The sequence below is a fragment of the Chinchilla lanigera genome, unplaced genomic scaffold, assembly GCF_000276665.1.
Source record: "Chinchilla lanigera isolate Chin_1 unplaced genomic scaffold, ChiLan1.0 scaffold00020, whole genome shotgun sequence".
Classification (NCBI taxonomy): Eukaryota; Metazoa; Chordata; class Mammalia; order Rodentia; family Chinchillidae; genus Chinchilla; species Chinchilla lanigera.
Window position 1 is genome coordinate 16,381,611 of NW_004955421.1, and position 15,433 is coordinate 16,397,043.

General features: G+C 43.7%; 1 protein-coding gene across 2 annotated transcripts in view; it reads left to right on the top strand.

The window, feature by feature from the left end:
• The window catches only part of Eif4e3 (eukaryotic translation initiation factor 4E family member 3), a gene marked incomplete at its 5' end in the record, with an annotated part of 166,141 nt that overhangs the window by 27,329 nt on the left and 123,379 nt on the right, over positions 1 to 15,433 (top strand). For both annotated transcript variants that reach the window (XM_013513679.1, XM_005383789.2), the window contains 1 exon segment: positions 11,169 to 11,241.

The following is a 15,433-nucleotide window of genomic DNA, read 5'->3' on the forward strand; positions in this document are numbered from 1 at the left end:
GCACGGGCGCCCGGGCGGTGCGGGTAGGACTCCGCGCCGGCGACGCCGCCGGGCGCCTCTTCACCTTCCCGGTCGCCCGCCACCCGGGGCGCGTGTTTATCCGCCGTGGAGCCACCGCCCGCTAAGGCTGGGGGTCTGTGGGGCGCAGCCGCTCACCTGGCCGCAGAGGGCAGTCCTGGCTTTCTCGGGGGACACTCCGGTGCCATCTCAAGGCCACTGTGGCTGTAGAAACTCGCCCCATCGTTCCGAGTTCACCGGCCCTGCCTGCCTTGTTTTCCTAATGCGTAGCGTGACTACAGTCTCTGAATATGAGCTTGTTTTCAGCCTGTCTCCCAGGCCCTCAGCTGAGGATCACGGAGCTGGCCATTTGCTCAACCCCAGCACCTACCACTGTGCCGGACGCACAGGAGCGCAAGAAATTTTAACAAATGCATAGATGATGCACAGCCCCTTTTTAAATATCTGTCCTAGGTGCCCAGGGATGACACTTCAAGGTGGTCCCTAAAAGTTTATGGAACTTTTGGTGAAACCGTATTTCCCGTGGTTAAGTTTTAGGAAATGTAGGTGACAATTTTTTGCAAAATTTACTTAGTAAACACAAATTAGGTTTTAGAAAGCCTTGCACGATGAAATGCCTGCAAGATTTTTTTTAAAGTGATACTCACCTTTAAAGTGGAGACAAGTTCATTCTTCTTGTTGGAACTAGCGCTCATCTATGGGAAGTGACACTTGGAGACAGTTTCTTTTCGGGACTCAGAAGGTGGGGGTAGGCAGAGGGCGTGAGTCTCCTTTTGAAAGCATTTTCACTTTCGTTATGTAATTCTAAGACATTTTATCGTCATAACTTGTGTGTCTGTTTTCAGAAGGTGCAGTGCATTAATTGTGCTGTTGTTACCTGGTATCTGTTTTCAGGGTATTGAACCTGGGTCTGTGTTCCGATTTGTAGATCGGGCTGACTGGTGGAAAATACCAGAATACCAAAAGAATTTTTTACCCGATCAAAATTTAGTCTACACATGAAAACACGTTTTAGGGGTGATCTAACACACAGTTTTAAAGATACCTAACAATATATAATTCAATGAAGATGCAAACTATGTCTTTCTTACTGTTGATTAGCGTTTCTTTTTCTCTGAAGGTCTACAATCAAGTGAAATGTTATGTCCATAGTGCCCAAATCTTTAACAGAAATGCCTGTATTCATTTAAAAATAATCCTTTTCAGTATTGTGCATGTGAATTCATGTTTTCTGATCAGGCACCTACTTTTTGTTTTAGGCATCTACTTTTTATTGAACATTTTTTTACTTCTCTGGGAATTATAAATACCTCCTACCCTCTGCTCAGGGTTATGAACACCTCATGTGCTAGAAGTTAATGTGTAGCTTTTTCACTAAGAAAAGCAACATTCTAGAGAGCACTCTCCAGGGCAGCCTTCCCTAAGCATAGTTCACCTCTGACTCTGAAGGCTCCAGTGGTGTGTTTCTACTTCAAACTCCAGATTAGCACCAACTTCTCAACCTCTTCCGTCTTCCAGCCTAGTGTGTGACGAGGAATGAGGCGCCTACCTGCCCGATGCCCCGTTTTCACTGTTTGTAAACTGAGATTGGTCCTAGAATACATACTCTGAGGATTAAATGAGAGCCGTGGATGTAAAACACCTACCAGGTGATGGCATGGAGTAAGTGCTTAGTAAATTTGAGCCATTAACATTATTTGTCTCATCCAGTCTCTGGAGAGGCTTATCTGAACTTGACAGTCGGAAGCCAGCTTTCTCAGTTCATTTCTGTCACCTAGTAAATTGGGGAACCCTTTAGTAGAGTTATTTGCATCCTCAGGAGTCACCTCCCAAAAACCCTAATTAGGGGTTAAAAGGAAAGAGACTGGATGGCTAAGAGTTTAAGCATCTGGGGGGCAAGAGGGATGCAGTGTTTTGGGTCGGGGTATCCAGTGCAGAGGTTTCTTCCCCTTTTCTGGATATTTAAAACCCATGATTGTCTTGCTTCTTGGAGGCCACTCTGGTTGTGTGTCGCTAACTGCTTCGTCTTCATCTGCATTGCCATCTTCATCAGCATTGCCACCCACTGCTTCATCTTCATCTGAGTTTTTTCCACAGGGCTCAGCCCAGGTTTGCTCCTGCTCTGCCCGACCCATCTAGTCCGTTTATCCACTCGTGAGGCTCAGAACTTCAGCCGAAGCTGGTAACTGCCAAAACTCTACCCTCCGTCCCCATGTGGATGTCTATTATAATATGTATTCAAATGAAGCCTAGTTGCAGCCACCTCCTCAGCTGCCCTCCCACACCTCACCTCTGTGCATCTGAGCTCAGATCTGAGCAGCCAGCAGCAACTCCAAATGCTCAGTCACAACCCCAAGGTCCCCCATACCCTGCTGTATCACTTAGAGTTCACTAGAGAAACAGCTTTGATATATGCATGATATATAAAGGATTTATGAATACTATATATATGTGTGATATATACAAAAGACTTACGAGGAATAGATTTAATGCTATGTATATATGTGATGTAATTATATAAAGGATTTATAAAGTAGGCTGTCGCTGTCAGAACACTGTAGAGCTTGAGAATCCAGTCAAAGGGGTCCTGGAGCTCACTGCAGAGTTACATGGGAGTTCATATTGGGAAGCTTAAGGGTCTGTGCTAGAAGCTTGGAGATGGTGTCATCTGGCTACAAGCCTATGGGTTGGTGCTACCCACACCCGGGGTGGCCCTTCCTTCTTCAGTAAATCAGTCATCCAGACACAACAGGAACTGTGCTGACCAGGGCCTGTAGAAAGATGGACGTTTGGTGTTGCTTTTTCAAGTTAACACCACAAGTAGCTGTCACAACAGCCACCTCCTGAGCAGAAGCCACAGTGCTCAGAGCAGCCAGAAGACTGCGCTCTTCCTGCTCCTGCCCAGTCTTCCTTTTTCTCTGTCACTCTCCCTGCTGCCCCTGCCCTTCAGATCATTGGCCCGTCCCCAACATCCCAAGCATGGGCCTTCCCTGACCACTCACAGAGAGGGGCATGTCACACATCAGCAGACCCTAGCCTTGCTTTCACTCAGTGTCACAGGTGTTTGGTTCTGCCCATTGAAAGTTGATCTTCCTCTGTGGTGCTTCATTTTTCTCTGATAGTCAGTTGTACACCTCATCTCTTCCTCAGCTCTGTGAGTTCCAGACACACTTTTAAGGAGTAGGGAGGTCCACAGTCACTGTCAGTGCTGACCTAATTATTCAGTAATGGAGCAGATTTCTTTCTACTGTATTCTGCCTACCACATGTTGGTTCATAGCCCCGCCATACTATCCATGTTTTAAAGTTGGAAATTTTGTTTGATCTTGGATTCACCCAACTACTGCATTCCATCCAGTTCTGTTCTCCATGCTATTGATGACCCCTCAAAAATTAAGTCATCCCCTCCTTTCCATGTCCCTCTCTCTGAAGGCCCTGGTCATCTCTAGCCCAGTCATACACCAGCCTGCTTAGCTGCCTACCTAGTCCCTGGCCCTTTCCTTCTCCAAGCATCCCCACCCTAGCTAGAGACACTTGAACGTTCACCTGACCTTGTCATTCCCAAACTTTCTCACCCTCTCTTCTGCTGTGCAGTAGATTTTTATGTGTGATATCTCCCATCACCTAAGTGTGCCTCTGCTGTGGGGTCATGTGATCTAGAGAGTTTGAGGGGGCTGCCTGGATCTCTACTCTTGCTTCTGCTAGTGTACTTCTGACTGGTGGTATGGTGGCAGTTTGTTTTCAGACATGACCAAGTTAGTTTGAAGAAGGGATTTCCTAGCTTTTTTTAAAAAAGAAAACCACAGACTTACAGATCATGATAAAATTTATTTTGCTATTTTATTTATATATTGCTATTTTAAGTATGAAGTCCACCTGTTCTTTTAGCCTTAATACCTACCACCCTCCAGCTCTAAAATACCATTTAGTCTGTCCTCAAACCCTTTTCTTGGATGAGCTGTGGACTTACCCACTCGAGGAATTTGTCTCATGATGTCCCTGCTGCTTGGGATGCTCTTCTCCCCTTTGTCTAGCCTGAAAAACTTCCGTGCATCCTTCTAGGCCCTACTAGTAATGCCTGGTGTCTGTAGCTGTCCTTGCTGTCTCTGCTCACTCCTTTATGAGTTATTACAAAGTACGTATTCCAAATGATCAGTTCTTTCTCCATCCTTCTGTCTTGATTGTAATACTCACTTTCTCTTCTGCCATGCAGCAGATTTTTGCTTTATGTCTCCCACCACCTAAGGGTACTTTTGCCTTGTGTCTGTGACTCCTGGGAGAGCACATAACAGTGCCTGGCACAGTGCTTAATGAGTATGTATAGACTTCTGTTTTTTGCCACAAAAATGAGCCATGTCATAGATCTGCCACCACCCCCACCCCATTCAGGCTTAGCTACACCAAGTTTGTGTGTCTCAAAGTATGGTCCTTCACCCACTTAAACCAGAACACCAGGCTGTGCTTGTTAAATAGAGGCTCCCATACCTGCCCTAGACCTACTCCATCAGACTTCTCAGGGTGGATGATGGATTTGTAACAAACGCCTTACGTGTCTCAACTTAGAACTCACTGGTCTACTTCGTAATCATATTAGTTGGGCATATTGATTCCAGTCACTGTTTTAAGTTATGAGAACACAGAGATGACTAGACTATGGGCCTTGCGCTCCCAGGAAAACAACTCTGGTGCTGTGTGTGTCAGCAGCACCAGCGAAGAGTTCAGAGAGGTGTTGAGTTCTATAGGGACCTTACAGGGTGTGATGCTTTCAATTGTGTTCCAGTGCTGTGGTCCATAATAATGAATCTGACACATGGAGGTGGGACCAGGATTGACAGGAGACCCCCAGATCATCTTTGTTCATAGGGTGATCTGTAGGAACAAGACAAGGAAAGGAGGGTGTGTGGAAGAGCCACAGTTGGCAGGGCACAAGGGCATCATCACTTTTCCTGTTTTCCCCATTCTTTTTTTTTGAGGCAAGGGATCACTATGTAGTCCAAGCTGGCCTTGAACTCACTATGTAGCTTAGGCTGGCCTCGAACTAGAGGTAATCCTCCTGTCTCAGGCTCCTGAGTGCTGGAATTACAGCATGAGCTACCACACCCAATGCTTTCCCCGCATTCTTGCCCTCTGTTCCCACAGAATCTGTAAATGGCCAAGGGTTTCACTTTCTGTGAAAGAGTTCTGGATAGATCTATCTGGCAGGAAAGGGTCTTTCCCTAAAACTCATGATCTTTCCAAGTATGGGTCAGTGGTTGCTTCTTGCAGAACAACCCAAGGCCTTTAATGTCCTTGCTCAAAAAGTTACTGATTCTTTGCTGGTACTAACTGCTCTCAAATAAATTTTTTCCTACTTTTAATATTACAGATGCCATTTGCTTACTTGTAAACCTAAGATAGCAAAAAAGACTAAAATCTGGCATGAGGACACTTCAAAAGTTGGCCTGATTTAGTTGCCTTTGTTAACTTTGACGCTGTTATACTTCCCTTCCACCCACCTGAGTGTACAGAAGGATTAACTGTGTATCAAGATGAAAAGACCTCAGTTGCAAACCTTTTAGAGCTTTCAGGGGTAACAAACAGCTGGCGATGGTATACGTGCCATAGGTTCACCACTACTGCCCTAGATGGAAGCAGGGAGAAATCAAAATCAAATAGACATGCAGAATTAAAACATTGAGATTTTATGGGTACTTTCAACAGATACATCATTAACTGTTAGTAATAGGTTTGGGTGGTTTTTGTATGAGACTCCTTCTCAAACAGGAAGCTGGTGTAGCCACAAGCCACAGATCTATCTCAAGTGATTAAAATGAAATCTTCTTTAATGGAATGATGGTGTGTGAGTGGCATAGTTAATCAGGTAACTGGGCCTGGGAAGATTTGTGCTCTAACAGCTTCTGGCACTGAAGTAAATTCCACAGCAGACTGGCTTTTAGGAGTCCCGTTCCTGGCTTTAAGGTCTTCCCCCTCAAGGTTGGTTTCTTTAGCTAAAGTGAAATCATCTCCCAAAAGTAGAATAAAAATAAAGTTGTTATCATTCATTCTTCACTAGGCATTATTATGGGTGTGTTTTAAGTACATGTGTCTAGTAATTGAGTATACTATGTAAAGTTTTAAATGTCTTTTTCTACTTTAAACTGTCAATAGAAACCAAAAAGGTAATCCATGCCTGTAATTCTAGCACTTAAGAAGCTGAGGCAGGAGGATGGTATGAGTTTAAGGCCAGCTTGAACTGCATAGCAAGACTCTGTCTCAAAAAAATTTTTTGTGTTAATATGAATACACTTTGCTGCTGTGTATTAAGCACTGGACTAAGAGCTATGTAGGATTATCCACAAAACTGTCATACTGTTAAAGTAGGATATATCATCAGCATTTTACAGATGAGAAAATTGAGGCCTACAGAAGTACGTTGCCAGAGTTCACACAGCAGTAGGAACAGAAATGCGTTTGAATTAAGGACCGTGTAACCCCAAGTGCTGGTGTCCACAACCCCTTGAAGACTGCGTCCCTATGTATAGGAAAATGGATGAGACATAATTCTCCTATGTCTTAAACCCCAAAATACGGGCACTGGACAGGAAGGAGAGGTAACCTGGGCCAGGTGTGGTAGTGCACGCCTGTAATCCCAGCACCAGGGGCTGAGGCAGGAGCTTAGCTGTGAGTTCAAGGCCACCCTGAACGACAGCAGTGAAACCCTATCTCAAAACCATCAAACAAAGAATAACCTGGGCCTTCCACTGAATTTCACAGATTAGGAGCCCAAGGGACAGTTTCATAGGAGAAAATTAAGCTGAGAAGCCCCTGAATTGCAGAGAAAAGAAGAGGCCTTACCCAAAAACCCATATTCAGCCCCTGTGTGGACTCAGCCTTCACATGTAATGATAACACCATCAGGACAGTGTCTTTGGGCGATGGTAGATGCATCCATGAGAAGAGTCATTTTTTCATGTTGCCTGTGATGCTGTTACTCATTAGATTTCACTTTTCACGTTTACATTTCTTGTGGTGATTTGATTCAGGTGACAGGCCAGTACATTTCAAACGTCACTGTGTATGTGAATCCATAAACCCAGGATTTGGCAGGTCTCAGGTGGATCCTGAAGGCTCTGCACTTCCAGCGACTCCCAGGAGATGCTGCCCATTGACTGACCATACTGCACATGGCAGAGATGCAGACAGGGTTGAAGATACCTTTTCAGCATGCCTGCTTTGTCGGAAGCATCTCCCAGCATCCTTATTTTTTTGTTTTGTTTCATTTCTGTGGCTGGTGACTAGTGCCATGACCTGCTAAGTTCTGGTCAGGAAATGGTCAACAGAATTTCCTTAGGCATTTACCAAGGCCTGACTCCATGAACTTTCTTAATGAGCCAAGGCCACCACAATGGCATCTTTAAAGATAGGGTTTAATAGGGAGGGTGGATTTGGAAAATCTGAACTGAAGACTGCAAGGTGCAGGACAGGTGGAACCGTGTTGGGTGCAGAATGTGTTCATGGTAGCAGAGTGTTGCTTGTGTTGGAAGTGTTTGGTTTAACCTTGTTATCATGAGTGAGGTTGTCGGCTCTGCTGTCGGTCAGCTGTGCATCTTTGGATAAGTGACTGTACCACCCTTAGGCTTAATTTCTTTATCTGCAAAGAAATGATGAGATGAAATAATATATGTACATACAATAGGACATGTAGCCTTTGCAACTCAGTATTTCCTAATTAAGAAAGGGGATAAAATTCTTTTCAGCCCTTCAGGCTTAAATTAGCTAAGAGTTTTACCTAGTGAAGATTCTCCGGGATCTACTTTAATGAGTAAATAAACAAGATTTGCAATAGCATATTAAGTTTTTTGTGTAAATGGTGCTTAGGTGCCTGGAAGCCATGTAAGTAGAACAGTTGGTCCAACTTTATTGATTTTCCTGACTCTTCCAATAAAAAGAGATTTTCACCAGTTTTATATAGAGGATTTTAAGATGCATTCCCTATTATTCTGTTAAGTTGGAGACACAGAAGTAATGTAAAACTGGAGCAGGGAGTTTTGGTCTAAGTAACGTAAACAGCCCCCTAAGACTTTATATTAATCATCTGTTTGGCAGACCTTGGGTCCCTTCCCACTTCTGCTTTAACCGGCACAGCTTCCAAATTGGCCAAACCCAAAGGGAAACAGCCTTCACTCTCGCTGTGGCTGTAGGCCCAACACTGGTGCCTGACAGGCATTCTTTTCTGAGTGCGGATATAGAGGTGCTAAGCTGTAAGTATGACTCTTGACTCTCCCAAAGATTATAAAACCTCCTTCGTGTCTTTTGTAATACTCTTGGCTTCTCATCTGTATCCTCTTCTTCTGTCCATCTCAGCAATGATAGTGACCTCAGCAGCAATTGCCTACTAGATATAATCAGACGCACTGTGGAAATGGGTCTTATACACCAGTACAGTAATGGGGAGAGATTTTGATACCTGTTTCTAAAGAAGCAGGTATCAGAAAAGGCCAGGCTTGGCACACAGATGGTAGGTGGTAGAGCTGGACTTGAACTGAGGTCTGTTGATTCCAGAGGCCATCCTCTTAATCCCTGCGTTTTCCTGCCTTCTGGCTTGTGCCCCCCTGTGGCCTTTGTTTGGTGCAATACCTTTCTGTGTCTCTGCCTCTGTCCCTCCCAAGGATGTGGCTAGATGTGTGGTGATAGAGGGAATAATGACAGGAACAATGTGTGGATCCAAGGAAGGCGTAGACCATCTGCAAGAGGGAGAGAAGAGTTTGTCACAAGACCAGCTATATGTGACCTCCCCTGCTGACAATGACAGCTCTTTTTTTCCTGGGAGACAACCTAGTCTACGAGGAAGGTCATGGGCATCAGAGCCAGACAGACAAAAAGGAACCCAAGTCTGTTACTTAAAAATATGCTTGCTGAGCCTCAGTTTCCTAATTGTGAAGGGGGGAAAATGATATCAACTTGGCAGGCTTGCTATCAGGATTAGAGAGGATGCTTGCTCAGTAACAAGAAGCCACAGTTTCTCGCTTCTTTTCCCACCTCTTTGAGCCTTCTTTCCTACCTCTTATCATCCAAGCAAATATAAAAGGTCTAGACACTATTTCTTTGCCTTCAAAAGCCTGGGAAACTGCCAGAGGAGGGATGAGGGTTCTAGAGCATAAACTCCATAGGAACAAGGGCTTTGCATAGAAGGATCACCACCATAACCCAACAGCTAAAGGTGGGATTCCCAGCCTGAGAAATATATCAAAACCTCGTCTCAAAGTAAGAAATACAAAAAAGGCTAGGGACATAGCTCAGTGCACAGGCCCTGGATTCAATCTTCAGTTCTGCCAAACAAAAAAAAAAAAGAATAGTTAGTATCTCTGTGTTTAACACTGAACCAGTAAGTCCAGTAGAGACTGACTTGTTTACAAGGTAGAATCTTAGCTTATTTGCCCTTTTAAAATGGATTCTAGATTTTGCCTAGTTTTGCTTGTGAAAGAAACTTGAGATTGGGATTTGGGTGTGAGGGTTAGGCCTGTTCACATTTTTCGAGCACAAAACACTATGCTTTACCCTGAGCAAATGAGCTAATGTAGTCTGAGAACAACCAACAACTGGAAAAAACCTTTAAGATCATAGAATCCAACCTCCTCCATGAAGAAATCGGGAAGCTGGGTGAAGTAGTACATGCCTGAAATTCTAACACTCTGGGATGCTGAGGCAGGAGGATCAAGCCCAGTGTGGGAGACTTAGCAAGACCCTGTCTCAATATTAAAAAAAAAAAAAATTTAAAGGAATGGGGATGTAGTTCAGTGTGAAGGCTTGGGTATACTCTCCAATACCAGAAGCAAATTAAGCGGTACATCCTTATTATAAGATGTTAAACTATTGATAGAGCTATTGTTAGGCATGACCTTAGCAGGTTTTTGTGAGGAACTTCTCCACTTGCTCCACCTAGAAAGACTAACAAGAAACTCATATAGATATATACTGGTGTTAAAAATGAGATTCAACAAATATGGTGCCCTTGATGGTCTATGGTTCCAAGAATGTAATTTGTAGAGCCCTGTCGTGTTCATCCCACTGAGGCATTCCCATTGCTGTTACCTCTACTGCTGAGCTGGTGTGTGTTTTGCACACATCTTTTGTGTGCAGTGGTTTAACAGCTATCAAGAAAGTACATGCTGAGGGTGCCCAGGGATGTGCTCTGGGCGTTGAGGGTTGGTAAAGAGCAGAACGTGTGTTCCTTTTATAGATTGTAGGTCAGCTGTGAGCGTGGTGCTCTCTCCTTGCAGCGGTCCTTTTATTTCTCATCAGCAACCAGGTCTGGGTTTTTGAGCATTGTGTGGTGAAATATCTTAGACGTGATATAACTGGACCTCAACTAGAACACAAACTGCTAACTTAGTAATAGGAAATAGGAAGGAATTGAGAGTCTTAACATCTAAAAATCAATGAGATTAGATTATTTTATCTTTAATCTCTGGAATGGTGCTTGGTAAAACCAGCTAAATTGCAGAGGATTTTCTGGTGAATAACTCTGTAGTATGTTGCCATCTAGTGGAGCACATAGCAAATTTACGGTTAATGTGTCCTGACCGTAGAGTTCTACAGAGCTCGTTTAATCAGCGGGAGAAGGTAACTAAAAGATTTGCTAAAGGCAGGTGTTTGGGAAACATTCAAATCCAGGAAAAACCAAGTTGATGTTTTAGTGATATTTCCTTAAAGGAGGTGGTGCGTGATCATTCTGCTTCTCAGGAGTGTGGATTTTGGCCACCAGATTGTTGGCAGATTTTAAAACACATCACCAGAGTAGGACACTGAGTTTTCATTGTCACTGCTGCAGTTTCTTATCTAAAGCCCTACATAAAAATTTGGTTACTACTATGTTACTTTAGTGTTTTTCAAAACGTGATTCTAAGGTTTTCAATATCTTTCTTACTCCCTTTTCCTTTTCTTCTGTTAAATTTCCAGAGAATATCTGCGTTAATTTTTAGGAGAAACAAACCTAAGACTTCACCCAGAAGCAGTTCCATATTTTAAATTCTAATTAACATTCCCTAGATGTCCAATTCTGTTATCTTAGAGCCGATTTTTACTGAGATCTACAAATTTGAATTGTTGACTAGCTTATGAACACTGAATGTTTTTGTTTATATCTTTGTTCTTTTGTGGATGTTTTCTTAGATCTCTCCCTGGTGCCACTGCAGCTGAGTGTGCCTCAAATCTGAAGAAAATCTACACGGTACAAACAGTACAGGTAAGATCAAGAAAGGGGGACATAGCTCACGTTGGCCACTTAGTTGTCCACTTTGCAACTGGCAGCCTTTGCCAGAGGTTCTGCTCTGAATCAGGTTTTCAGGTCCATTTTGGTGCAGCTACCCTTGGCCAAGTCCAAGCGCAAGTGGCTCCTCGTTTGGCGCCTGCTAGGACTTTATTGCCTAAGCTTTCCACAGATCCCCCTGAGAAGCAGGCTGTGACTAAGAGTGAATGTTGTGAAGGCATGCGCTTGTGTGCCTGTTCCAAGCCTAGCTCTGCCACCGCCTTCTGCACCCCTTTTTCCCATTCGTGTAAGGCAGGGGCACCCACCTGCAGGGTCCCTGATGGTTTAGGGGACACATAGGGAAAGCAAAAAACTGCTTTACTTTCCAATACCACTATTCTAAATTAGGCACTTACTAACCTTTTTAATGTCTGTAAGATTGGTATAATATTGGCACCTACCTCCATGGTTATTGCAAGGATTGAATGACATGGTGTTTATACTATGCGTGGCAGAGCACCTGACAGGTAGCAGGTACTCAGCATGTGTAAGTTTTTGGTTCTGTAGGTTCTTTCTTTATCCAGCTATGAAGGTGAGTATTTTCAAATAACTAATTTGTTTAGCTGATCCCTTTTCTAGTGTCGCCACAAGCAGATCCCATCAAGTGTCCCTTCTCTTCTGGTGTCACATGCTACTGCAGATAAAATGAGGCTTTTGACAAAAGCAGCTTCAGAGTTACTCTGCCCTCACATCCTGGATTTCCTAAAAGGCACAGATTATAAATAATTTTGCTTTTGTGCTGCTAAATCTTGTAAAGTCTTAGAAATTCCAGTAGATTAGCATCTGGATTATGTCCTTTAGGCAGGTCCTTCCTGGCAGAAATAGCATATAGATCCCTTTCTCAAATCCTTTTGCCAACATGCGGTTTAGAAGTTGTGCTTTTGTAGCAGCACAACCCCAGGTATCTGTTCATAAGGTGCTGTGCATGGCCACCACACATCCTGACCGCAGACCGTTTCTTATCTAGTTGGGAAAATGACATAAGCATGTGGAAAGCAAAATAGCAGCCCCTCTGCAAAGAATCATTCAGTGCCAAATATGGGCAGTGTTACAGGGCATGACTGGTGCACACATGGGCAGCACATGGACTGGTGTCAAGAGAAATCAGTGCCATCGTACTCTGGGAAAGGTTTCCCTCGCTTTTCTCTCTCCAAGAATTTATGGACTGGTTGCCTCTTCCCAGCAACCATTGTGTGAACCTAAGAGACCTTACTTTTAAGGTTTCTCCTCCAGTAGAAGCTGTTTGATCCTGTTGTTAATTTAGGGACTCATTAGGCTTTTCCCACTTCTAATTGTATTGTGACAATTAGATCCCAAGAGGAGGGTGTGGGATCCAGGACAGACATCAGAAAAGTCAGATAAGGTATTGGCTCATTTTTCCTGATCCTCTGACAACAGACTATTTGTTTAGGGTTTGGATCCAGCAGCACATTAAGATCTTTAGGGAATAATCCCCAGGCTGGCACATGTAAGAAACACTTTCCTTAAAACTGAACTTTAGAGGCAGGGGTGTAGCTCAGTGATAGAGCCCTTACCTAACGTGTGAGGCCCTGGGTTCAGCCCCTAGGCACCAAACCAAACCAAACCAATACAAAAACAAAACTACTCTCTATTGGGTTGAATTTGTGTACACAGTAGATGTATATTTTTCAAGTACAAATTTTGACAAGGGAGTATATACATGTATCCATCACCTAGATCAAGATTAAAAACAACACACCAGAAATTTTCTTTGTGCCCCATTTCCCAGCAGTTCCCCTCCTGCAGATGCAGCCACTGCTGTGATTCCTGCAGCATACATTCCTTCTGTCTGACGTTGGACTTTAAGGGGATGGACTCACGTAGTATTATATTCTTTGGTGTCTGTTCTCTTTCACCCAGAACATATTGAAGGACTGAATACATGAGAAATAAATAAAGGAAACACTTTTCCTAGATCAGAGCAGATTGTTAACATAAAGATCCGTTCACCTGTGGGCTATGTATTTTCAGCGGGGAGATGTGGTCCTCAGGAGGTCAGTAAACAAGTCTTACTGTTTTTATGTAGAAAGTGTAGATGTATATGCAGTCTGTAGAGAATTCCACACTCTTGTGTGGTTTTAAAATTTCCTCAGTGGTGGTTACGCAGAAAGGGCTCCCTTTAGGTCAGCTGCAGGAGTAGGATGACAAGAAAACAGGCTGAGAAACATTGCTGTAAGTGGCCAGGAAGTTGCTTCTGGAGACCAATGTCTCTGTTTACTCCAGTTTCCTCATCTGTGAAACTGAGATAATAATCATGCTTACTCCATAAGGTTGGGCGAGGGCTAAATGAGATGGTACACAGTTCTCTGTAAGGCTTGGAACTTGGTAAGCTCTCACGTGTTGTTACTGGACTCTGCCCTTTAGCTCCTGCAGCTGACTGGTGAGGGTGTGAGCTAGTGTGTCTGGTTGTCACACTGCCTACATTCACATCCTGTAGTGTCTGCCACTCAGTAGCTTGCACACACTGTTTAACCTGTGTCTCAGTTCATTAACCTGTAAAATGGGCATGGACATAATAATAGACATTTTTATTATGCTGTTGTGAGAATGAACTGGTACAGGCAAGTAAAAAAGCACACAGTAAGTGCCCAGTCATAACAATAATCTCACCTGCATCATTCTTCTCTTTCTGTTGGTGCATCTTTTCATGCTTTCCTCAGTCATGTTTTACATAGGGAAACTATATACACCTGCTTCTGGGTTATTCAGTTCTGTTAATTTCAAGAATTATGCCCTGGATTACACCACTACTAATACCTCCACTTATAGAAACATATTTAACTTATTCATAACTTCTAGGAGTTCAGCCTGTGAGTGTCTTTAACATCTCTGGAATGGTCCTTACTGCTTAAGAACTAGCTGGAGTGCTTACTTGAAAGCCATCTGGGATACCTGTGCCCCAATGTCCTTTTACTCCGTGATTGTATGTTGATGCTCTGTCACTGTCCACACTGACAGTCTACATCCCTATTCCTGTTTCTGCTTTCCCCATGTATGGTTGGGTGAAATGTAAGAATCAGGGGTTATTACTGAGGGCTCTATGTTAAGACATAATATGTCTTTTTTCACTCTGGGGCCCTCCTGCAAATCCCAGTCATGGGGTTGGGGAGGAGTCTTTCTTCCTGGGTACTAGCTGGGGAGACTGAAGCTGGTAGGTAAGTAGCCCAAACATCCAGGGGAAACAGCTTATCACTTCCTCCACTTTGGTTCATTTCTCTCTCTCTGACTCCCGTGACTGAGGAGTGCAGGAGGCCCAGCCTCTAGAGGACCCAGTGACCCCTACTGAGGACACTGTCATTGCAGCCAGCAGTAATTCTAACTCTGCCTGGAGTCAGAGTTATTTCCTACTTTCTCATCTTTCTTGGAAATTTCTTTTTTCGCGTAGGTGTGTTCTCCAGATGCGCTTATTGATTCCTTCCAGTCTTTTGAACCTGTACACCTTGCACATTTTTCCAGTGTCAGTGCATCCTCTGTGGGCGCAGCAGAGAAGAGAAAATGACTTCGGAACATGCCCAGGCCTTGCTGTGGGAGGATGTGCAGCTACCTGCCAGATGAGATTTGCACAAGATCTCTTGTCCCCAGACCCTTTCTCTTCTGCCTGCCACAAGACTAAAAATTTCACCCCCCAAAATGCATTCCTGTGTAGCATTCCCTCTCAACCCTTAGTAATTTGTGTTATCAATTTCAAGATTTGCCATACTTGGGGCTGGGGATTTAGCTCAGCGGCAAAAGCGCCTGCCTGGCAAGTGCAAGGTTGTGAGTTTGGTTCCCGGTACCGGAGAAAAACCAAAAAAAAAAAAAATAAAAAAAAAAGATTTGCCATACTTGTCCCACTTATGCTGTGTTCTACCAGACAGAGCCCATACATCGATTTCATTTAAATTTATGCAACAGAAGTTTCATATTTTTTATAAATAGAATTTCACTATCATTCATCACAGCCAGAAAGTCTTCATAATAGTACCTATAGTCTAGTAAAATGAAAAGAGGACAGTCACCCTGTGTACTGCCAAGAACATCAAGACTTCCACTGTCAGCAGGTTAGGCTGCCTGATTATGGAGTTGTGGTGTTACGGGTCATTAAGTTAGAGCTGCAGATTGACTCTCA